This window comes from Triturus cristatus, chromosome 8 (assembly GCF_964204655.1).
Source record: "Triturus cristatus chromosome 8, aTriCri1.1, whole genome shotgun sequence".
NCBI classification, from domain to species: domain Eukaryota; kingdom Metazoa; phylum Chordata; class Amphibia; order Caudata; family Salamandridae; genus Triturus; species Triturus cristatus.
Genome location: NC_140591.1, coordinates 907,815,770 through 907,840,143, shown reverse-complemented (window position 1 = coordinate 907,840,143; position 24,374 = coordinate 907,815,770). Strand labels below are relative to the sequence as shown.

At 44.5% G+C, this 24,374-nt stretch overlaps 1 long non-coding RNA gene and 1 other non-coding gene across 2 annotated transcripts in view; both read left to right on the top strand.

Annotated features, from left to right (window-relative positions):
- Positions 1-16,379, top strand: part of LOC146805247 (uncharacterized) — a 50,729-nt gene extending 34,350 nt beyond the window's left edge. Inside the window, exon 3 of the long non-coding RNA XR_014967441.1 lies at positions 16,259-16,379. This is a non-coding gene — a long non-coding RNA (uncharacterized LOC146805247). The remainder of the gene's footprint in view (positions 1-16,258) is intronic.
- On the top strand, positions 15,978-16,048 carry LOC146805248 (small nucleolar RNA SNORD18). The gene has a single exon (XR_014968374.1). It is a non-coding gene; the product is annotated as a small nucleolar RNA SNORD18 (small nucleolar RNA).
- Positions 16,380-24,374: the final 7,995 nt, after the last annotated feature.

Below are 24,374 nucleotides of genomic sequence, written 5' to 3'. Positions count from 1 at the left end.
CGACAATGGTATAGGGTATGCATCCCCGTCCTCCACTGCTACATGTGAGGTGAAGTCATGTGGCCGGTACCAATAGTAGGCATATTGTGCCTGTGCACATAAGTAATAAAGAAATAGATCCGGCGCCCCAAATCCGCCCCTGGAGTACGGAAGCGCCAATGTGGTCCAGCTAATTCTCACCTGCTTTCCTCCCCATAGCAGCTTCAGCAGCTGTGTTTTGACTTTGGCAAAAAAATGACTGGTTAGCCTGATGGGAATGTTACAGAATAAATACCAAAAGCGAGGCAAAACCACCATCTTAACCACCGCAACCCGATCTGCCAATGATAAAGGAAGATGTAACCACCTTTCCACCTGCTCTTCCAACTGATGCAGCGCTCTACCATAATTCTCTTTTATAACTATCTCTGGGTACCGATGCACCCAAACACCCAGGTATTTGATAGGTTCGGCCGTCCAAATCAGAGGATATTCTAAGGGGGGGGGAACACGTACATAATGTTAATGGCAGAATCACTGATTTTTCCCAGTTGATCGTCAGTCCAGAAAAGAGGCCAAATCTGACACACTCATGCAGCACCGGCGAGAGGTTGGTCTGCGGTTCCCGTATAAAAAGGACCATATCGTCCGCATACATATAAATCCCAACCGGTCTCTGGTTGAAATTGAGCGCCGTCTGTCTGTGGCGCTGACGGAGGCTACAGGTGAGTGGTTCAAGCATGAGAGCGAACAACAGAGGAGACAGCGGACATCCCTGTCTAGTTCCTCTGTCCACTCTAAGAGGAACTGAAGTAAGGCCGGCCACTCTTACTCTCGCCGAAATGTCAGTATACAAAAGTTGCAGCCAGCATAAAAAAACAGGGGGGGAGACCCATTCTCCTGAGGATATGGAGCATATATCCCCATTCGATAGAGTCGAAGGCCTTGGCGGCGTCAAGCATGACCGCCGCAGCTTGTAGATCGGGATTTAAAATATGATACATAGCGAATATTGTGCGGAGGTTATTTGAGGTGGAACGCCCCGGTACAAAACGAGACTGATCTGGCAACACCATGACCGGGATTAGCGGCTGCAGTCTAGTGGCCAGTATTTTCGCCAATATTTTAGCATCCAAGTTTATTAGCGATAAGGGGGGATATGATTCACACAGTGTCGGATCTTTGTCCTTTTTTAGAAGAGTGATGATAAGCGCCTGCCTGAGAGATGGTGGCAGTATCCCTTATTCATGAGCTTCCGCATATACCTAAGAGATACGGGGTAATAATATCCGCATATTGTTTATAAAATTCAGAAGTGATCCCATCTGGGCCAGGGGCCTTGCCATTGGGAAGGGATTTAATAACTTCCTTAATGTCAGACTCCCTGATAGGCTGGCCAAGATCTTCACGATGCCCGTCCGCGAGCCACACACAAGCAACCTCCTCTAAGTATATAGATAGAGCAGCCTCATCACAGGCGCCACGAGAGGCATACAACTCGCCGTAAAAATTTCTAAATTGTTCCACAATATCTCGGGTTGATAGTGCTCCTCCCCACTTCCAGCCACTATTTTGTGAATAGGATGGTGGTGATCACGAAATCGCAACGACTCGGCAAGCTTCCTCCCGGGGCGGCCGGCCTCGTCATAGGCTCTGGCCACATGTCACCTCGACTTATACCTTATCTCCGTCTCCGCCAGAACCTCATATTCTTTCATCAGAGCATGGAATCTATCAAGAGGAGCGGTTGTCGGATCTGCGCCATATTGCGCTTCGAGTGCGCTGAGCTGAGTTTCAAGCTGTGACAACTGACCCTTAAGATCCCTCAAGATCCCCGAAGTGGTGCTTATACAAACCCCACGGATTGTTACTTTGAATGCCTCCCACAAAGTTGCCGGGCTGTCCACCGACCCCACGTTCAACTCAAAATATTGTTTGATCGCCTGTCTAATTGTGTCTTCATAAACGGGATCTAATAATGCCTCTGATCTGAATCTCCAGGTGAAGGGGAAGTGCGTGTTAGACGGTATTTGGACTTCAAGTATTATAGGGTTAGGATCGGAGAGCGTACGAGGCAGATTATACAATTGAGTTACCCAACCATTGGCTTCTTCATTCAGTAGCCAGTAGTCTAACCTGGACTAACTTTGATGCGAGGGCGTTACGTGTGTACCCAGTCGAACTGTAGAATTGCGTAGACTCCAGGTGTCTACCAAGCCCATTTCTGTCCTAGCATCTCGCACACACTGCGTAATTTTGACCGTGCGCACGCCATGCGGATCGGATTTATCAAGGCACGGATCAAGGTATGTATTGAAATTGCCTCCCCACAATATCGCAGCATCAGGCCACGTCTGAAGCACTGGCAGCAGCTGTACAAAAGTAGATGGCTCATCTACCACTGGACCATATACATTGATAAGTGTGATCAGAGTGTTACCCAGCGTGCCCTGCATCAGAGCCCAACGACCGTCACTGTCAGTTTGCGTCCACATTGGGGCGAATGGCGTGCCCTTCTTTATCAAAATAAGGACACCCCTGGCATATGTAGGAAATGAAGACGCCGCCCTTTGCCCTGCCCACCTGCATGCAATACTGCCCTCCCTTTGCTTGGAGAGATGCGTTTCTTGCAGAAGAGCAATATGAATCTTGTGTCTATCTAGGTACGCCAATACCTGAGTATTCAGCCCCCGAACATTCCATGTGATACAGTTGTACTACTCACCCATTACTTTGGATACAATGCATGAATCTGCGCACAAGCACTGCTATCTGCAAACACCACAAAAGCCTGCAACGATCTGTATCTGTCTCCCTTGAGTGCAAAATAACAACAACCCCAAACTGATGCAATACCCCACACCCACTTTGGCAACCCCAATTTGCCAAAGACAACCCCTGCAATACCCTCCCCACCCAACAAACAAAAAATGGCGGACTCCCGCTTTAGAAAGGGGTATACCCATAGAGGGGGAACGTAGTGCTGCGCATCTCACTCCCCTGTTAAAGGGAGCGGGCCGCCACCGGCTGTACAGCAATTGCTAGACCCCCCCGCACCCGGATCGGACATATAACACATACCATCACGGCGATGGCCAGAACAGTCAAGTAATCTCCCCCCTGCAACCTTAATCCAAGTCATCATGAGAAGAAAAAAAAAAAGAAAATTCTGCCTAGTTGTGAATGACATACTATGGTGAGACCGGCAGTAGCAGTCCTCGATGTGAACATATCAACAGCAGATCTCTCAGCAATAACTGTATTAAATGGACAACATTCAAATGTGCTGACCCCGCACCATCCCTTCCCCAAGCTACACCACTATGGTATGCAGCTCGGGCCCAACCAAGGCGCAGGTAGCAAAGAGAGAAACAAATTCACTGCACGGCTCTGTAAACAAAAACAGGTACAAAAGCATAACATGGGTATACAGTATTACTAGTCAATATCTGAAGTTTGGCCTGATCTTTGGTTCTTACGCCTCAGTGTTTTCGCATAGTCCATAGCCAGTTTTCGCCGCGTCATCTACCCCAATACGCAGGCGCGCGGGAAACAACATTGCGTAAGGCACCTGTTCCTGTAGCAACACTTTCTTTACCCCCTGGAATTCTTTTCTTGCAGCTTGAACTGAGGCTGTAAAGTCTGGATAGAACGAGAGTTCATTCCCCTGGAACTGTATCTTCCCTTTCTGGCGGGCCACACGCAGTATAGTGTCTCTGTCTCTAAAATTCAGAAGGCGCGCAATAATATGCCGGGGCGGCGCGCCCGGAGGCGGACACGCCGCCAAAGACCTGTGAGCTCGCTCCACAACTAGCATATTGGAAAGAGTGTCCGGCCCACACACCTCCCGAAATAGAGCTTCGACGTATTCCTCTAGACGCCCCACATTTGTGGACTCCGGCAGCCCAAGTATGCGTACATTATTGCGCCGCGAGCACGCTTCAATGTCCTCGTTCTTGTCTTTGATAAGCGCCAAAATCTTTTCAATATCAGACTGTTTAGCGGCCACTTGCTGCAACCCATCCTCAGTATCCGAGATTCTTTGTTCGGTTTCACCCAGACAGACCCCTTGCCTATCTAATTTGGCGGAGATCGTGTCCATGTGACCATTAAGCGCTTCAATCTTACCGTCGATGGACTGCAAACTAGTCTGAATTGCCGCCAGGGTCTTCTCCAAGGCGGAGGGGGCCTGATCCGCCGCGTCCATCTCCGAGTCCGAAGCCACAGTTTGCGCCGGCCTGCCAGACCTGCGGGCATCAAAGTTTAAGCGAGACTGAATTTTATCCGGCTTACCCATGATACAGGGTGCAGCAACACAACAGGAGCCACCCGGCAAGGACAAGCAATTCAAATCCCGCTGCCCTACTCCTCCACCAAGCGCACTTCACTGCAAGAAGACATCCAAACTCCGAACCCCAGAACTGATCAATGTGTAGGTGCAGGCGTGGGGAGGTCCAACAATGAAAGGACCCACTCAGACAGTCGCCAATGATGCTGATGCACCCGCAACTCCACACAATCCGGCCTCTTCAGCCATTATCATTCTATACAGTACATCCTCATCAGGGGTTTCAAAAGCTATGCCGTCAGGGGTACAGAAAATCGTACAATTCATCTTACACAACAAATCTCTCCCTGACAAATTCACAGGACTAGTGTTGCATACAACAAATCGATGCATATGGGTGAATTTCCCTATTTTGACTTTTACAGGATCAGTAAGGTAGGTTTTTATCTGTCTATTCAAAACTCCAACTACTTGGATTGTGTCACCCGAGAGAGGAAGATTTTTAATGTCAGCTGATCTAACAGTTGAACGAGTAGCACCAGTATCTACTAGGAAAGTAAAGTTCTCGTCATTTACCTTTCCGTCCATAAAAGGTCCTGTCTGCTCTACTTCTAGAGTTGCGCCAAGCACGCACTCCCCTTCCTCTCCTGGGCACCGTCAATAACTCTCTTCTGACTCACTCTCATCGCGCTGCAGCTAATATTGCGAAACAGCACTAGCGCTCGGTAGCTTGGTTATCTGTTCCTCGGTGTAGAATCCTGTCTTATTACTGTATCTCTGAGGATTTACGCTCTGTGGAAAAGGTGGCTTTGGCACTTGACACTGTTGGGTAACAACCTGCTGCTGTCGCGGCGGTTGACAACTCACCTCATTCTGCACCTGCGGATTCAATGATGCATTATCACCATTAGCACTCAGGGGCAATTTACACTCGGATTTCCAATGCCCTAATTTTCCACAATTATGACATGGCCATTTCTTTTTTGCTTCGTCTAAGCTAATTTGTCCTTTTCCCTTTCCAATATTAGGTTTTTGTCTCACCTGGCCCATGCCATTTGCGTGTTCAATCAGCTGAGCCTCTTGTCTCTCCGCTACCTTTACCTGTGCCCACATGGCCTTCTCTTTCAGCTTACGTTGTTTTGCCTCAATTTCATCGCTAAAATATTTTGCATGTTGTAACACTTCATCTATCTTTTTATTTTGCCAATCCAATATATGCTGTTTGATCATTTAGCTTACTTCAGGTCTTAGACCATAAACAAATTGATACACAAAATGACTTAGATCCTTCTCACTCAATTTCTCATCACCACTATATTGTTTAAAAGCTAACAGCAACCTTTCATAATAGGCATGGACAGATTCTTTAACTTCTTGGTGAGTTCTATCAATTTTTACTTAATCAGTTTCTTTTGGTGGTACTTTGTTTTTCAGAAAAGTAATTACCTGTTCATACTTTCTCATTACTTCTGGATCAGGGTCACCCGTCTTAGGATCCCTAGGATACTCTTGAGTGGGCCAACCTACTGTAATTTTACATTCTGCCCACAGATCTGCCGGCACAATTATATCGAAAAGACCATTCAAATCTATCCACAACACTTTGGATAATTTAACAAACCTTTCTACCTGTCGATACCATTCCACAGGCTTTTCCCTGAGCCTGGGAAAATCATTGATAAATGATAAAATGTCCTGTCTAGTCCATGGAACATGTACATAACCTCCTCCTGGAATCTCCCTCATAGGGCATTCCGTGACTACTGTCTCCATTTCTCTTACCGGAAATGCTGAAAAAGTCTTATCTGTTGTGTCCTCTCTCTTCCGAAACCACCTACTTTTCCATCTGTCTATGTCACCCCATTTTCTTAACAAGGCAATCAGTTCCTTAATTTGAGTCAACCTTCCTGCAGTATTCAGATTTTCGATATCTTTTTCAGAGAAATCTACTCTATATGGCTTCTGTAATGATTTTATTTTCTCAAAATCAATGCCCATTTCACTTGCCGTTTCTTCAAGTTTCTCATGTAAACTCCTCGCTCTCCAAGTTATACTTTTGCAAAGAAACATTAGTTCTTCATCCTGATATGCCTTTAATTTTTCAGTTGGAATAGTCCCTACTATTAATTCCTCCAATGTTATCTTTAATTTTGCCACATCTAGAGGTTGAGGCTCTGTATCTTTTCGCTGTAAACTCCTTAACCAATCGCTCAGTTCATCAGAAGTGGGACCTACAGGGATTGTTTCATTTCTAACTTGCTCTGTATTTCTTTCTGGAGTCTCTGGTGCTGATTCAGTTGTCATCAGCGTCTTACTTACTGGACTTTGATTCATCGTCAAATTTGTAGGTGTACTTAAACCTGATGTTCCTACCAATTTTCCCCATGGATTCTCTCCAGATCCACTTCTTTCTGTCTCAATTTGTGTATTACTATGGTAGGGAACTGTTAAACAATGTTCACTATCTTTCTGTTTATCAAAAACAGGCATCACTGGCCCTATTGTTACAGGTACAGTTAGAGCTTCCATGTTTTTAGTTAACTCCCTAATTTTCTCAGTTAGTTCCAGAGTAGTCCTAGCTAATTCGGCTGAATTTTCAATTTCAATCCTGACAGGCTGGGCTATTTCAGAGTCTCTAAATGGATTATTTTTCTCTAAATCAGGTGGCGTCTGCTCAAAACTTTTATTTCCCAAGGTTTCTTTTACTGGCGCACTCGGCGTCAGCAACGTAGAATTTGGTTGATACGGGGATGGAGTTTTATAAAACATGTCCTCTAGCACATCATCCTCCAACTCATTCACTCTGTACTTGTAGCTTTCTGACCCTATATGGTTTCTCTTCTCTGTACACTTTCTACCACTTGTCTCTTCAGTATTTCTCAATGGAAACATCCCATCCGTCATGTTTGCACTGCGCCATCTCCTCATCCTATCATCATGACTTTCCTGCCCACACGGTCTACCAAACATGTAATTATACCTCCTTCCATTCCGATGTCGTTCTCTCTCATACATCTCTTCCTCCCACTCCGTCAAAGCCTCAAACTGAGTGGGTCTAGTTCTTGGTTCTAACCTCATCATTCTTTCTCTTAAGTTTCTCAATCCAGCTAAGCTGAATGAACCACTTTCGGAAAACGCTAAGACTCCATCTTCTTTTGTATACTTTGCCCAATTATCTAGCCAAATACACGTATGGTATCCATATTTCGCTACCATGAAGGATGCAGGCGATTTCGGTGGAGGAAGGATCTGTCCTTCCCTAGTCACAATTAGCTTATCCTTTTTAAATAGACTTTTAATTTTCCCAAACCATGACTTTTTCTCCTTCTCGGGTAGATCGTAATACATCATTTTTCTTTTTCTTAGTCCTGTATCACTAGACTTCTCAAATCGCTTCTCTACAACTATTCTGTTTGTTGTCCAATCCCACTGCGACTCACACTAACGCACCAATCCGGAGCATCTACGTTACTTCTGAAATTTTCCAATCCCAGCGCGGCTCACATTAACGCACCAATCCTGGGCGTCTACGTCACACTGGCAATTCTCCACTCCTAGCGCGGCTCAGACCTCTGCACTAATCTGTGAACGCCTTGTTTCCCTACCGCTGGCCAATCCCAGCGCGGTCTCTCTGACATCAGCTTTTCTCGGTACTCCTGTTTCTACTGACCCCTCCTTTACAAAATGTATTGGCAAACTTCCCTTACGTTCTCTTTAATCAAACATCTGTTAGTAACGACATAAAAACACCACCATTGCCTGTTTCGCTAAACCAAAGAGATAGTTTTTTTCCATTTACACAAGAATTCTGTATTTCCAGTAGGCAGCGCTTACCTCTACCCTAACACAGAATTATTCCGTTTCGCCGATAAAGTAGCACTTCCCTCTACCTTACCCTTCTAGCAAGCAAAAAGGCTAACCATTTCTCTGGGGATAAAACACATGTGGAAACTACACTGCTCCTGAGAATTAAGGCCAGAGTTTCACAAGAGAACCTGTTGCTATTGCACTCATGCCCTTTCACACAGAAATGTCCCTAACGATAACACAACGATGTTACCAATTCGAAACCAGACAATGCGTTGTGCGACTTCACTTGCCACACATTTCCCCGTGTACCTACAGGGCAACCAGACAATACACCGCGCGACTTCACTTGCAACACATGTTTTCCCCGTGTATCTACAGGGCATCCAACTTCCTACATCCCGGAAGTCTTCAAAACAACATAGAACGCAACGCGACTCAACATAGAATGTTAGAACATAAATCAACAATCAATCATCAATAATCAATAATCAATAATCACCAAACCAATACAATAAAACCATCAATCTGCTACCAGAAAAACAGCTCCAGTGGAAAAGGGCAAATTTACAGTTTCTTCCCTGCGTCACAGACCTGTCGTCACACTAACTCATTCACGCACGCATTCATTTTTGGGGCCCATAACACCAACACTCATACGTCTCACTTTGAGTTTGCACATAGGAGGAAAGGAGCGCTGGACATGTGGGGTACCTTGTTACCTATAGGAGGAAGATCTTTACATTATATACATTATATACATCAGCACCTTTAGAATCCTAACTTTAACATCAAGGCACACCACCACTTGGTCGATGGACCAATTAGTTGGATTGGTTGATGGTGATTTAGAACCAGCTAAAACACATTTTGCTTCGGAACTCTTCGATTAATCAATACCCTATTAAAAGAATCAAGGACTTATAAGGTTGTTAATTAATGCTTAGTTTATCTAATTAATTCACTTTCCTTTGCATAATCAGAATTTTAAATCAAATCAACATTTTCAGTAAATCTCTTTAGCACAAATTTACATACAATTATATTTACCTAAAATTTTGACACCGATGACCATTTCCCGAAAACCCGTCAGCCCTGCATAAATCAATAATCCCTTCTGGTCAAATCGTTCTGTCAAAAGCAGGTTAAAACACAAATAAGTCCGGGAAAGTTCTTTTCGCCCAGCACGATGCAGTCCCAAAAGGTAGTCAAAGGACCAGACAATTCCGCTATTAAATCGAACTCCACACCAACAGTCACCAATGGAGAACAAAGTGCCGACTTTTTTCCCCCTACTAAATACCCCCTTCTTTTATATCCTTTCCCCTACTTCTAGACCAAATATGCAACAAGTTTTAAAAACAGCAGTAACCTGATTGGCTAAATCCCCCTGAATTTGCAAGAAGTGGTGACTTTCCCAAGAGTTTTTGTTTCCCAGGGAACAGGGTATGACATGTCTCAAATTTGTAAGTTTTCCTCGGGCTCTCTAGCGAAAGTTCCGAAGTAACAACATGTAAACCTCCGGGTACAGGTCGCCTTTGTATTTTCAGTCATTCACACTAGCTGAGTTCTGGCAATCCTCCACGTTCCTATCCTTGACAGGGAACATGTAGTCTCATGGTTGGAGGTCGCCTGGAGAGCTTCAGAGCCATCCGAGTCTGTGCAGTAGGCATCGCGCTCAAACGACGGTGGCCACTTCCGAACTCCATTTTGAATACTGTGGCCTAGTAGGCCCGAATGCCAACTCAAGCCAAGATAAACATAAGAATAATTAATATACGGTAATGAAGATTCTAATGTTTAAACCCACACTAATCCCAATATATATTAGTATTTTACTAGCTCATAGCAACATTTAAAGCAATGATACTCACTTTTCCGCAATACCAGGAGCACAAACCATCACAAGAGCAACGTAAATCATGCAATTCTCAATTTTCAACACATTCTACAGTTAGTTTGCGTATGTTATGGACCGTACTCGAACGTGCTCGATAACATTACGATCGAAGACACCCCCCAAACTACATTTCCCAGAAGCCCTAGGAGCGCAACACGCCGTACGCTAAACGGACGTCACACGAGTGCGTCCGCTACATAGACGCCAGCGCCGCCACACAACGCATCGGAAATTCATTCCAACGGCCGTAGCAGAGCCGCGTGCTTCCAGTGGATTTTGTCCAGTCGTTAGCAGAGCTGCTGTGGGTGTCCTATTTCTCTCCTTTTGAGGAAGGGGCCTCTACGTGACCCGAAGGTCTGGTAAGGGTGCAGTGCACCAACACCGTGACAGTCCATTGTCGTTTTCCCAGCCCCTACTCCGTTGGAGAGCTCGGAACTAGCTCATGTGGAGGAAGGGGGGGTTAACGTCTCCCTGAGTGGTGGCATTGATGCTGCTAAAACGTTGGTGACTCCTTGATAGTACTTGCCCGGAGGCTTCCGGCTCATTTCAGATTCTCAGAATCCGTGCATAGAGGTTAGCCTAACATTACCTCTTGGTATCGAGTGTTACCCGAGTAAAACTTGGCAACTGGTATCCACTCTGGTTACCCTACATTTTCATTTGTTTTGGCATCTAATTACGAAACTCCTGCTACAAGAATACTGTCCTCAGTTAGAGGCTGGGCTCTACCATGGCGATAAACTCTCTATGTTAATATGTACATGTCAGTCGTTGTGTTTGTGTGTTCTTGACTCCATTCTAACAAGGATTCCTCCAAAGGTAGAGGGTTCGCGCTCTCCCTGTGAAGCAAGGTGGAGCCTTGATTGGGGTAGGTGCTGGGAGGGAATTACGCAGTTGCATTGTATGTCTAGGGGAGAACCTGTGCTCCTTGGTGACGCTGTATTATTGTCCTACGATGCCCGTGTTTCTGTGTATCCATTTATGTAGCCAAACCAACGAGAACATCTGTTAAGACCACCCTAATAGGAGTTACGCCAAGGAAGACGATTGTTCTGTTTTCTTTACAGGTATACATATATCTATATAGAATAGGTATACTTATGGGTCTGAGCTAAACGGAGGTCTTAATAAGAAGATAGGGAAGCAAGGTAGGGTACTAATCGTGTTCCTTATGTCTTACAGGTCCCCCTCCCTGCTGTCCCCATCCTTTCCTTCCCTCACTTGATCCTCCTAATGACCTGTGCCATTACGGCTATCTAGGCCTGGGTAGATCAAGAGGTGGACCACAATTTAGCAACAATCCGATCCCGAGGGCTGAACCAACGTGACAGAATTTCCAACCCACAAATTGAGTCCTCCTGGTCGGATTGTGAGGATGGCTACGCTAGAGGATGTATTGACGGCTCTTGCTAGTGTTCAGGCAGAACTAACAGCATAAAGACAAGAAACAGCAGACCTCAGAGCCAGGGTAGAAAGTATGCAACGTAACCCCTTTAATGCGGAGGTACGTCGGCAACAGCAGCGGTTCCCACAAGCGCTGTAGTAGTGGAACTACCTGTATAGGTACCACTAGCCACTCCTGAGAGATTTCATGGGGAATCAAGCAAGGTCCAGGTGTTTTTAACACAGGTCCTGCTTCATTTCTCGTGTAAACAAAAATCGTTTCCTACTAACCAAGCAAGAGTCGCCTTTCTTATTTCATACTTAGCGGGCGATGCCGCTCAGTGGGCTGTACCATTGGTATCACGGGATGATCCCCTCCTGTATGATTGGGAAGATTTCAAGGCAGAGTTCCTTAGGGTGTTTGATAGGAGAACCGAGTCATACGCAGCCGATAGGGAATTATTAGAGTTAAGGCAAGGTAATAAGGATTTAATCACGTACCTTAATGCCTTTAGGAGGCTAGTAACAGAAACCAAGTGGCCAGAAACGAAACAAGCAGCTATCTTCCATCAAGGGCTGAGAGAAGAACTGAAAGATATTATAGCGCAGATCGACCCACAGCCAGTTACTTGTGAGGATGAGGGAGGGTGACGAATGGAAAACGGCATTCAAGACCCGCTATGGCCTCTACGAATACCTGGTCATGCCGTTTGGGCTATGCAACGCCCCTGCCACGTTTCAGTATTTTCTGAACGATGTATTACGAGAAATTCTGGACCACTATGTGGTTGTATATATAGACGACATCCTCATCTATTCCGAGAATCCAGAAATTCACGTTGAACACGTGAAAAAAGTATTGCAGATTCTTAGAAAGCACCACCTATTCTGCAAGTTGACCAAGTGCGAATTCCACGTGACCACGGTGGAGTTCTTAGGGGTGATGCTCACCCCGCATGGACAAGAGATGGCCGAAAGAAAGATAGCAGCAATTAAAGACTGGCCAACCCCCTTGAATGTACGGGATGTACAATGTTTTATAGGGTTCGCCAATTTCTACCGGCGCTTCATTCATCAGTTTTTGAACCTTGTAGCGCCCATAACACAATTGCTACGGAAAAACCACAAGTTCCTGTGGACAAAAGAAGCACAAGACGCCTTTGAAACTTTGAAAACAGCCTTCATTACAGCTCCGGTCCTTGCCCATCCTGACCCTGAGAAACCCTACATCGTCGAGGCCGACGCGTCTGACGTCGCTCTAGGGGCGGTATTATCCCAAAGACACCCCACCACTGGACAATTACACCCAGTTGCTTTTATGTCAAAGAAGCTGAATGAGGCGGAGAGGAACTACAACATCTCAGAAAAGGAACTGTTGGCCATAAAAGTCGCATTCATGGAATGGAGACACTTCCTGATGGGGGCTAGGCATGTAGTCACCGTCCGTATACACTGACCACAGAAACCTGCAGTTCATGGCAGCAGCACGTCACCTAACCCCAAAGCAACTGCGGTGGATGCTGTTCTTTTCGGAATATAATTTCATCATCATGTACAGACCAGGAGTGGAGAACCGTAAAGCCGATGCGCTAACCCGACAAACATCCTCCATGGAAGAAAAAACACAGGAATATTCCATCATTCACCCCACGAAAATAATAGGGGTAATTCAACCAGATGTATTCCTTAAGGGAGTACTAAAGGGAGTGTCTACAGGAGTATGGAGGACATGGTTAAAAAGTCACAAAGAATGGCAAACTAAGAAAGGTTTCCCGATGAACCAAGGTCGCCTGTTGATCCTGACTCAACAACTCAGGAGACAAGCCTTTCATTGGTGTCACGAATCCCCGAGTGCGGGGCACCTGGGAACAGAGAAAACCATTAGTCTTCTCAATCGACAGTTTTGGTGGCCGTCCATGAGGTATGATGTGAAATTATGGATCAAGGAATGTGACACATGTGCCACCATGAAATCAGACCATCAACGCCCACAAGGACTGTTACAACCTCTCCCCACTCCTAGCCATCCGTGGGAGAACATATCAGTGGACTTTATAGTGGGATTACCCGCAGATGACGGGTACACCGTGATCATGGTGGTCATAGACTTCCTAACCAAAATGGGACATTTTGTGGCTTGCAAGGCTGTTCCAACGGCGGGACAACTAGCCACAATGATAATGAAAAACATCGTAAGATTGCATGGAGTACCCAAAATTATTGTGTCAGACAGAGGATCCCAGTTTACAGCAAGGTTTTGGTAACAATGGTGTTCCGCTCTCCATATTAACACCGCCCTGTCAACGAGTTATCACCCTCAAACCGATGGGCAAACTGAACGCCTCAATCAGACACTCAAGCAATATCTACGGTGTTATGTGAACCAGGGCACGGAGAAGTGGGTAGACCACCTATGGCTAGCGGAAATCGCTTACAACAACGCCACCCACAGTTCCACACAGACATCACCGTTTTATAGCACATATGGACATCATCCAAGGTTCCTACCCTTTATTCACCCGAATGACACTACCAGTATACCTGAAGTCTCCAGAAGAGTGAAACACATTCGGGAAACTCTAGAGACGACACAAAAGAATCTACAAACCGCAAAACACAAGTATAAACTAGCGGCGGATAAGCACCGAAGACCCGGGCCAATATACCAGAAAGGAGACGCCGTCTGGTTATCAACACGGAACATTCGCTTCAAAAAGCATAGCGTGTTCAGTCCTAAATATATCGGCCCTTACAAAATAGAGAAATGTATCAGTCCCGTAACTATGAAGTTGCACTTGCCCTCACACCTTCGGATCCACCCGGTGTTCATCGTACACCGTATGCCCCCACCCTGTCTTGGTGGGCGACGTTCCTGAATACGAGGTAAAGGGAATTAAAGATTCCAAGATTTATGGACGAAGATTGTGGTATCTAGTTGCGTGGAAGGGGTACGGACCCGAAGAAGACTCGTGGGAACCAGCAAGCAACGTACACGCTAACCGTCTGGTGACCGCGTTCCATAGGAAATACCCGCATAAACCAGGTCCTCTAGCGCGCTCTCGCTGAAAGGAGGGATGTACTGTTATGGACTGTACTCGAGCGCACTCGATAACATTACGATCGAAGACACCCCCCCAACTACATTTCCCAGAAGCCCTAGGAGCGCAACACGCCGTATGCTAAACGGACATCACACGAGCGCGTCCGCTACATAGACGCCAGCGCCGCCACTCAACGCGTCGGAAATTCATTCCAACGGCCGTAGCAGAGCCACGCGCTTCCAGTGGATTTTGTCCAGTCGTTAGCAGAGCTGCTGTGGGTGTCCTATTTCGCTCCTTTTGAGGAAGGGGCCTCTACGTGACCCGAAGGTCTGGTAAGGGTGCAGTGCACCAACATTGTGACAGTCCATTGTCGTTTTCCCAGCCCCTACTCCGTTGGAGAGCTCGGAACTAGCTCATGCGGAGGAAGGGGGGTTAACGTCTCCCTGAGTGGTGGCATTGATGCTGCTAAAACTTTGGTGACTCCTTGATAGTACTTGCCCGGAGGCTTCCGGCTCATTTCAGATTCTCAGAATCCGTGCATAGAGGTTAGCCTAACATTACCTCTTGGTATCGAGTGTTACCCGAGTAAAACTTGGCAACTGGTATCCACTCTGATTACCCTACGTTTTCATTTGTTTTGGCATCTAATTACGACACTCCTGCTACAAGAATACTGTCCTCAGTTAGAGGCTGGGCTCTACCATGGCGATAAACTCTCTATGGTAATATGTACATGTCAGTCGTTGTGTTTGTGTGTTCTTGACTCCATTCTAACAGGGATTCCTCCAAAGGTAGCGGGTTTGCGCTCTCCCTGTGAAGCAAGGTGGAGCCTTGATTGGGGTAGGTGCTGGGAGGGAATTACGCAGTTGCATTGTATGTCTAGGGGAGAACCTGTGCTCCTTGGTGACGCTGTATTATTGTCCTATGATGCCCGTGTTTCTGTGTATCCATTTAAGTAGCCAAACCAACGAGAACATCTGTTAAGACCACCCTAATAGGAGTTACGCCAAGGAAGCCGATTGTTCTGTTTTCTTTACAGGTATACATATATCTATATAGAATAGGTATACTTATGGGTCTGAGCTAAACGGAGGTCTTAATAAGAAGATAGGGAAGCTAGGTAGGGTACTAATCGTGTTCCTTATGTCTTACAGGTCTCCCTCCCTGCTGTCCCCATCCTTTCCTTCCCTCACTTGATCCTCCTAATGACCTGTGCCATTACGGCTATCTAGGCTTGGGTAGATCAAGAGGTGGGCCACAATTTAGCAACAATCCGATCCCGAGGGCTGAACCAACGTGACAGCGTACCATGGTTAATCATTAGATTTAGTGGCCATGCAATTTGCATTTTAGTCGCCCATGTATCTTGTGTTTATCAAGGTGTAAAGGTTGATTAGTAATAACACTCCAAACAATTAATACAGGTTAGTATTTAGAATGATTACGTAATTAGTATTTTCATGCAAAATAAAGAAGGTATACAAAATTTTGTTTTACCTGCTCCACCAACATCAAACTAGATAAACCAGGAGTTTCCTTATTTATAACACTAATCCATTTCGCTCCCCGTCTTGTTATCTAGAAATGATGAGTTCCACTTCATTGGTCCGTGTTTCTGCACCACATGATTTTAGTGGAATTTCTGATCTCTGGTCTGTATTAAATGAAGTTGGCTGTTAGGAATGACTGGGCATATGATTTGTTTCATGTAAGTCAACACAATATATTCAGTCTAGATTTCTGTTCTGGGAGTAATTTTCAAAATAGTTTTGCTGTTCATTGTTCCCAAGTGAGTACTCCAATTCTCTAGCAACCAGTCGCGAGTAAATTAAGCACTGGCTGAATTTTAATCTGTTTTAGGCCACAGAATCGAATAGATCCCAGAGGTCCCTTTGGTGGTTGAAGACAAAATTGAAGGCTACAAGAAGACTAAGGAAGCTGTACTGCTTCTCAAGAAGTTGAAGGCCTGGAATGACATCAAGAAGGTGGGTGCGATACTTGAGTTTGTTCAGTGTTAATTGTGTTTAACCCTTCTCTGCTAAAAAAATATAGATCTTTCCAGCATGGCATTTTTAAACTTGTTTCTTTTAAATGCAACATTCTCTCATTTCCTCACTTAACTCCCTGCAACTTTTTACTCAGTGATTTAACCTTACTCCAAAAGAGTTACAAACTCATCTCATTGCCTACAATGGTTCAGTCAACACGTGTTATCCCATTCGTTAAGTGTGCAGTCCTTACTACCAAGTGCATTAAAGCAGCAGGAGACGCGTTTGTTTCGAGTAACATAAAAATGTGACCAGTGCTTTTAGGACCCCTTTCTTCATGTAGGTTGTGGGCAAGCTAGGCAAAGGTTAACAAGATGGTAAGTTTGATAGAGTAGTAAGATTTTAACTACTTCACAATATTGCCATTCTGGTAACCTGGTCTTTCTGAAGTTTGGGATTCGTTTTAGTAAACCTGAAAAAAGAAAAGACATTTTCTGTGTTTATCTAAAAATGAATTCTTAAAACAATTTCAAAGTGGGTAGGGCATATTTTTTTCATTGATTACAATTCACACTTGATGCAAATTGCAATGCTTTCACCACTCCAAAGACACTGTTATTTTGTTTTTGTTTTTAAGGTCTTGCCTACCAGGCAGTGATCGCTGTATAGTTGCGAGTAACCTATGGGCTTACAGCCTACCTATTCCCTACTAATGGTTGGCTGTGTCACTCATTTATTTACTTCGATGGCTTGTTTTACTTTCTCGTGTTTGCCCTTCCTCTGGACCATAAACATCCCTACCATCATCTTGATTGGCTGATTTGTATCTTTCAACTGTGCGCTTTTAGGTAAGTACTTTTCATTTTAAACACTCAGGAGTGAATGTTTTCCAGCTGCCCTCTAGTGTTTCTGCTTCCTCAACCACATGCTCAATGTTCCACTCAGTGTGCTTATCCTCCACCCCACGATTCCCTCTTCCTCATGATGCTATTATCTCCACCATCTCCTAAAAGCTCCCTCCCCCTCTTCCTTTTTATGTCTCGCCTGGCGTTGCAGCGCGCATGCGTTGCTCGCTCTGCGAGGGCTTCTTGGAATCAATATGGTTTCAGAAGTTCGCTTTCGGCTTCGCCCGTAATTTCCATTGGTGTGCGTCATTTGGCATCATCAATTATGCTAAACAGGGTGTAATGATTGTCCCGGAGGCTTTTCAGTTCCTCATGGTTACCACCCTGTCCACTGGACTGGATCTTTTACTGGCTGCTTTACATTCTGTCCTTTAAAAGACAGTAAGCACTCCTTTTCATTGTCAGCGGTGCGCCGTCCGCTTTGGCTTGCCTTGTTTGTATGGCACCGCTTTCAGCGACGTCCGCTTTGGCTGCTCGCATTTTCATTGAATACTCAGTCTTTCCTCAAAGCTCATCCGAACTAGCTGAATATTGCTCGCTCCCTTAAAAATCTCCTGTGTTTTGTTTTGTTACTTTCCATCCAAGTGGCTCTGCAAAACCGTAGGGCGTGCCGCATGTGACCAGGGGCACTGAGCAGCAAGCGAATGACGGCAGCTTGCCCCACGCTGCTGCAGTATGGGCTGAGTTCCACTACATGCAGCAGGCAGTAGCAGCGGCATGCTGGCAAATGACCTACCCTGCTGCTGTACGGGCACAGCCTGCTCCACGGCACGCAGCTTTGGCTCGGTGGCTGCTGGCCTGTGTGCTGCTGCTGCAGTGTGGGCTCACATCGACCATCCGCACCCAGCACCGGCTGCAGAGAGCTCTTTCTGGTGCAGGTTTCAGTCTGCAGTGGAACGCACCACAGATTCCCCACAGTTGTGCAGCGTGGGCCATTGTCCCTGACAGTCCATGTCTGGCAATAGAAAACCAACGCTGGTGCTGTGTGGGCTGGGGCCGATCATCTGCATGCAGCACTAGCTTCGCAGCTCCAGCCCCACACTTACTTAGGATTGTCTTTGCCTGTCTAGCTTACTGCGGCCTCAACCGACACTGCACGCTTCGCATTAGTGCCCGATCGGCTGCAGCCAGTACCTGCACCATAGGCTCCGCATTAGTGTAATATATATAGGCTTTGCCTGTGTGTTGGTTCGACCTTCTTATTTGGATTTGTGCACTTTTCATTTCTGTCTGGCCTCTAGACATATACCCCTAACCCACATTGTGCTATTTTACAAGTATTGTTTCTGCCCCACCCCATGCTGTCAAGTTTTCAACAGGTGTTGCGCCCAAGCCCTTTATTTTTTCCACATTTTAAAATTAGTAAATAGTGCGAACATGAAGGATAGAGTACCGAAGTTTGGGTTTGCTATTTAATTTACATTTCAGGCACAGTAAGATTGTGTGATTTGCTCATAGTCAAAAGATACCGGGCCAATTTGTTCCAAGCTTTAAATCACATTACATTTGCAGGTAGATATTGGCATTTATTTGGGTGAAAAAACTCGCTTTAGTGCTCTAGATTTCTTGCTCTGCAGCGGTCTTTTGTCCCTGAACCATATTGTAATATTTTGTCCTTGTGGTTTTAGTACTCCCACCATGTTCTTCACTGTTGTGCGTGTGCCTCTCCTTAGTGCCCTTCCATTTTTCAGGTTTTCCGCTTTTATCTTACGTAATGTCCGGTTTATTTTTTTCAGTATCACAGACAAAATACGTGATTTGTCAGTCACAACATGCTGCTGCCATATGGCGGCACACTTTGAACACGTGACATTCACGCATAGATGTTGCCATTTAATTTGCCTTTGTTTTAGGGGAGCTGGGTTTGTGCTTAGCAGGTGGTGCAACACCCGGTAGTTTATGGTACTTAAAGGACGGATTTTATTTTCCTTACTAATACAACCACAAGTTGCCAGTGCCATAGCGTGTCACGCTATGAACACACAGCATTGGCACACAAATGTTGGCGTTTGTTACCTTGTTACAAATATCCCCCATAGCACTCTAGGCTAGTATCTCGCATGTGGGATTTGGTCCACCGAACCATATTGTACTATATCACCACCAAACAATTAAACTGCCCTTCAATTTCAAGCTTGAAAACACTGCATTCGTGCTCGCACTTTGTGTTTTTCTGCAAATTCTTTCACTTCAGCGCTACAATGCTAACACTGTAAATCTACATTTTAGTTTTAGTAAGGGGAGATTATTTAATTGCAATCGCCATCTACCGATGCTAGGTTGCAATATGCCTAGAGCACATTCCAGGGCTCTAGATTGTTTCACTTGTGGGCTTTAAGCACGGCATTCCCGCACATGCTGTTTTGACAAATTTCTGCACTTTCACTACATTGCTCCACAACTTAGATTGACGACTGGAAAAAAAGGCATTATTGCTCACAATGTGTTTGTTTGTGCAGTTTCTTACTTTCAATTCATCGCTACAAAGCTCACATTGTAAAGTTACAATTTTGATCCAGTATGGGGGATTATGTGATTTGATCCAAAGCACCACAGTCTGATGCTGTGTTGCTATATGCTTAGAGCACATTCCAGTGTGCTAGGTTTCAGTTTCGCTTCTGGGCTTTTTTTTTTGTGTCCCGGAATCTCGGGCACACGCTTGACTAAATCTGGAGCCTGGACCTTAACAGCAAATAGGGTCAAAAGTTGGGGAATTTTAACAGCAACTACAAAATTTGGTTCCCCTTTTTCCACCACTGCGAAAAAGTTATAATCATACGACATGTAACATTCATGAACTGGGTGATAGTAAATCTACGTGCCATATTGGACAGCTCTAAACCATTCTTCCCAGATATCCCAAAACTGTGCTCTTCTAGAAGAGCGGCAACTTCGATCTAGCTTGCAGAGTCTTAGTACACTACACTGGTAACAACTCCTTTTACACTACCACCAACATCTAACACCAAACCTCACACTGCTCTTACCCTCATTACTATCTGTCCTTCTGCATTACACTGCTCATCCTCCTACATTCTCCCTCAAAGTGCTCTTCTACACCTAACTACTTCCTTATACCTAATTCTAATACAATATTCTTACCTTGCTTCTACCTCACACTACTCTTCTACTTCTCACACTCCTTTCATATCCCTCCTTCTACTCTTATATTACTCTATCCTTCCTTATACCTCATACTGCTCTCCACACTTTTCTTCCTTCAAAATAACGCTAATCTACTCCACGCTTTATTCCTTCTCCCTCATACTGCTCTCCCCCGCACCTTTCTTCTGCCTCATGCTATTCTACACCTCACTATACTACATTAACCCTCATGCTATTCTCCTACTCACTCTCCTTCCCAAATCTTAAACACTTGTCTTCTCCTCCTAACGCTATACTTTCACCTACTACACAGCTAAGAAACACAATTCTGACATCATAAAAACACAAAATATCACATACATACACTCAATAATACATAGCTATAATACAATACAATTAGCAAAGCAAATGGCTTTAACTTAAACAAAGGCGAGACCTATTGCATTTCCAATGCTTATTTACATTACTGATGCCAACCTTGTTTGTGGCACTGAGGTAGTTCACTGTTGGGGATAAAAAGGCCACTAATGTAAACTTGTCTGATATGCTGACTATTACAACAGTAATAACAGTAGCTTGTGATGCGAGCAGCAACTTCCACTGTAACAGTCAAGTTCCATATAGTGCAGCTTAACACGGTGAAGTACTTAAACAAAAATCCCAAGGGCCACACTTACCAGTGGCCCGCAATATCTTCTCTAAATAATAGTCAGTTGGCAACGGAGAAGGTTCAGACGTTTTATTGGCCAAAGCAAAACTCTATATAGAGGAGCCTCGTCGATCCTCACCCATCAGGTGCGCCGAGGAAGACTCAAGACTCACATTCAAACATGAGGTTGTATACTTTTCAGTTCAACACATATAATACAGTACATGGAAAAACACCAGTTGGCCCTGGAGCTCCAGGAAAAGACCATATATGGCACAGCTTGGAAAAGAACAAAGGCACAGCTATCTATTACTGGGGAGGATAGGACAGGTGACTCCCTTTCGTCTCTGTGCTTGGGAAAGAAGAGGCGGCGCCTTCAGGAATGCTCTAATCACTCCCAAAGCCAGATGCAACCTTGAGTCTAAAACAGTAAAGTAAACAGGATACCTTCAGCTGCTACCAATAACTCAGATGAACAGGGAGCTTGAAAACAGCACGTGATCAGCACGTGATCAGCACATGTTAAGAAAATGGCGTTGGTATGGTTCTTGGCCTATTCGTCTGGAAGCAGATTTACATGGAGGGAAAGGAGGGTTTTTTCCTAGCAAAAGACATGAAAGTATACATATAGATGCATCATGCTAACATAACATAGGTTCAATACCACTTGTGCACGGCAAATCTCATTTTTATCCCTCAGAACGGCCCTTTTAGCATGATGTAGCTAACTAAAGCAGTTCAGTCTTCAAATATCTCTCTATCAGTTTCATTGCCTGCAGAGGGGTGAGATCACAATTACCTTCGCACAAAATCATTATTCATTTAATTAATTATTTCACTGAAAGCCAAGGAGATTTCATGAGGAAAATACTAATTGAGGCCTAAGGCCTAGGTCAACTTATACTGTTGGATGACATGTATGAAATCTCTCTAACCCTTTCAGATGCTGGTAATGACTGTTCTGTAGTCTTTCCATTTGCTATTCTCGTTTCTTTAAGACATTTTCTTGATGTCTGGCTCTTCGCCATTTACATGCTTTGATGACTCCCAACAAAAGAATTGACAAGTATGATAATTGGATGGGGCTAAATAAACTGAGGGTAGGAGAAATTAAACATAGCACAACCTGAACAATCTACTGAAAACGTGACATCAACATGGGCATTTCAGACAATATGCATTCAGGGTGTATGAACAAGGATGGGCTATTTATCATGACTTCTTCCTACAGAAATACTCCCAACCCCTTCTGCACAGAACAGGGTTGCTGTATCCACTACTAGGATAGGTATGACTTTTCTCATGGGAAACACTCTGCTCATGTAAAGACCTGAAGTACTGAGTGATGTTGAACCACTGGAAACCCTACACTTCATTTTCTTATCTAGCCAGGAAACATTCATGCTTCCCTCATTACATTCAGGCAAGCACTTAGATGCACGATACCCTTTTCTCCGTCCTTCTTTCAGGATCTAACTCTAATGCAATGCACTGTACTCCAGGACATCTTTATAACCTAATTTACTTAACTTAGTGTGTAATAAATACATACCACCATAACTAGGCCTCTCAACCTACTCAACTATAGCAAGAATAGGGACAAAACCAGATCATCTTTTGCTAATCAGAATGGGAAGCAATCCATGGGTCCTACAGCTAGTAGATACTATCATCACTCCATCTGTGTCCGTCCTTGTGCGGAATCAATCGTGTCATAGATATACTCAGGTAAAACAGTGGCGATCCTTATCAATGCTCTCAGGTGAAATGGAGATACTCTTTATCAGAGTACGGACTTGATGCGTTCCTACTAAACAGAACACTACTCTAAAACAGTGCCAGCAGAACAGTAAGAACGGTCACACAAATTCACTTCTGGAGGATCATTTTGGATGCTAGGGGCGGAGCTACTAGAGGCCATTCCTCTTCCATGGCAATTCAGTCGAATGAGAACATCTTTAACACCTATTTTATACAATTGCACTGGAATCACTTGTGCAACTTTGCCCAAAGTCCGTTCTAAGCCTCTTTGGTAGGCTTCTATCGTCCATCAAATCTGCTTCCATTGTCTTCTTCCACGCTGGGCCTCTCGATCCAGGCCTTTCCATGAAAATAGTGCTTCTTAGTATCTGTTGGAGCGCCCTCCTGGCAAAAACTCACAGCTCACTCGAAAGTCTCAATGTCTCAATGCAGTGCACCAGTATCCCCCCTCTTGTGGCAGGCACTACAGATATTTGTGCTTTTCGTTGGTCCTGGGCACAGATCATATCGTGCAGATGATGGAGCAGGATTTTTTCTTTAAAACCGAATACCTGTTTCATTTTCGCATGTTATAATTAAAAGTACTACTGATTAATTATTAATTATTAAAAGTTTGTCAAATGTTGTCTAACCAACCTTATTAACAAGAGAATTACACGTGGGAACGCTATTGCATGGATAAAATAATAAGTGAACTAAGTTGGTCAGCAAACTAACAGAAATTGATGTTGCTTATGTGATGTTATTGTGTTTGCGCTTATAATTAATATGCATTAATGACTTTTGATGTCGCAAATGGCTAGATAAATACACACACATAAGGGCATTAGCAGGGGAATAACACTGTATAATAATTTCCGTGCAGTAATTTTGTTTTATGTCTATTTTCACTTAAGTTGACTAATGTGGCCTACTACAAGATGGCTACCACCCGCAGCCTGCATTTGAGTTGATGGAAACTTTTGCAAGGAAGCTTCGCGCTGCCTGTGACCTTGCCCACTCGACAAAACTGAAAAGCCATGATCATGATGACAAATCCGGGATGGCTGCCAAGAGCCCCTGAACATGAAGATTGTTACGAAAAGTGAAAAATGAACTTATGAACTGTTGATCCCACCATTGGGATACAAATTATCTTATAAAACATCCGTGGATGTATCGAATTAGTTTTGAACATTCAATTTTCCTATCCATTATTTGGGACAATCTAAGTGTGAGAAAATCTCGCACAATATCGAAAATGTACCAAGATGACATTATTTCCGCCATTCATCTGTTCTGAACAAAGAATTGTAACTTTATAGAATGTACATTTTTAGTATAAATAATAGTAGGCTAGAGAGGTCTAGCGCCACTTCTTCCCGAGCTGATGATCCGAGGTCCCTATGCTGACGGAGAGGACGATGACTCTACATGACGGCAGGAAACTCTAATTCTTCTACAGAGGACCGGTTCTGACTTAGGATCTGACATTTAGACAGAATAGGTAAATATGAGAGAAATTAATTTGCATTTAATTGGCTTTTCTTACAATTTTAGATAAACAAATAATTCTGTTTGAATCTCTG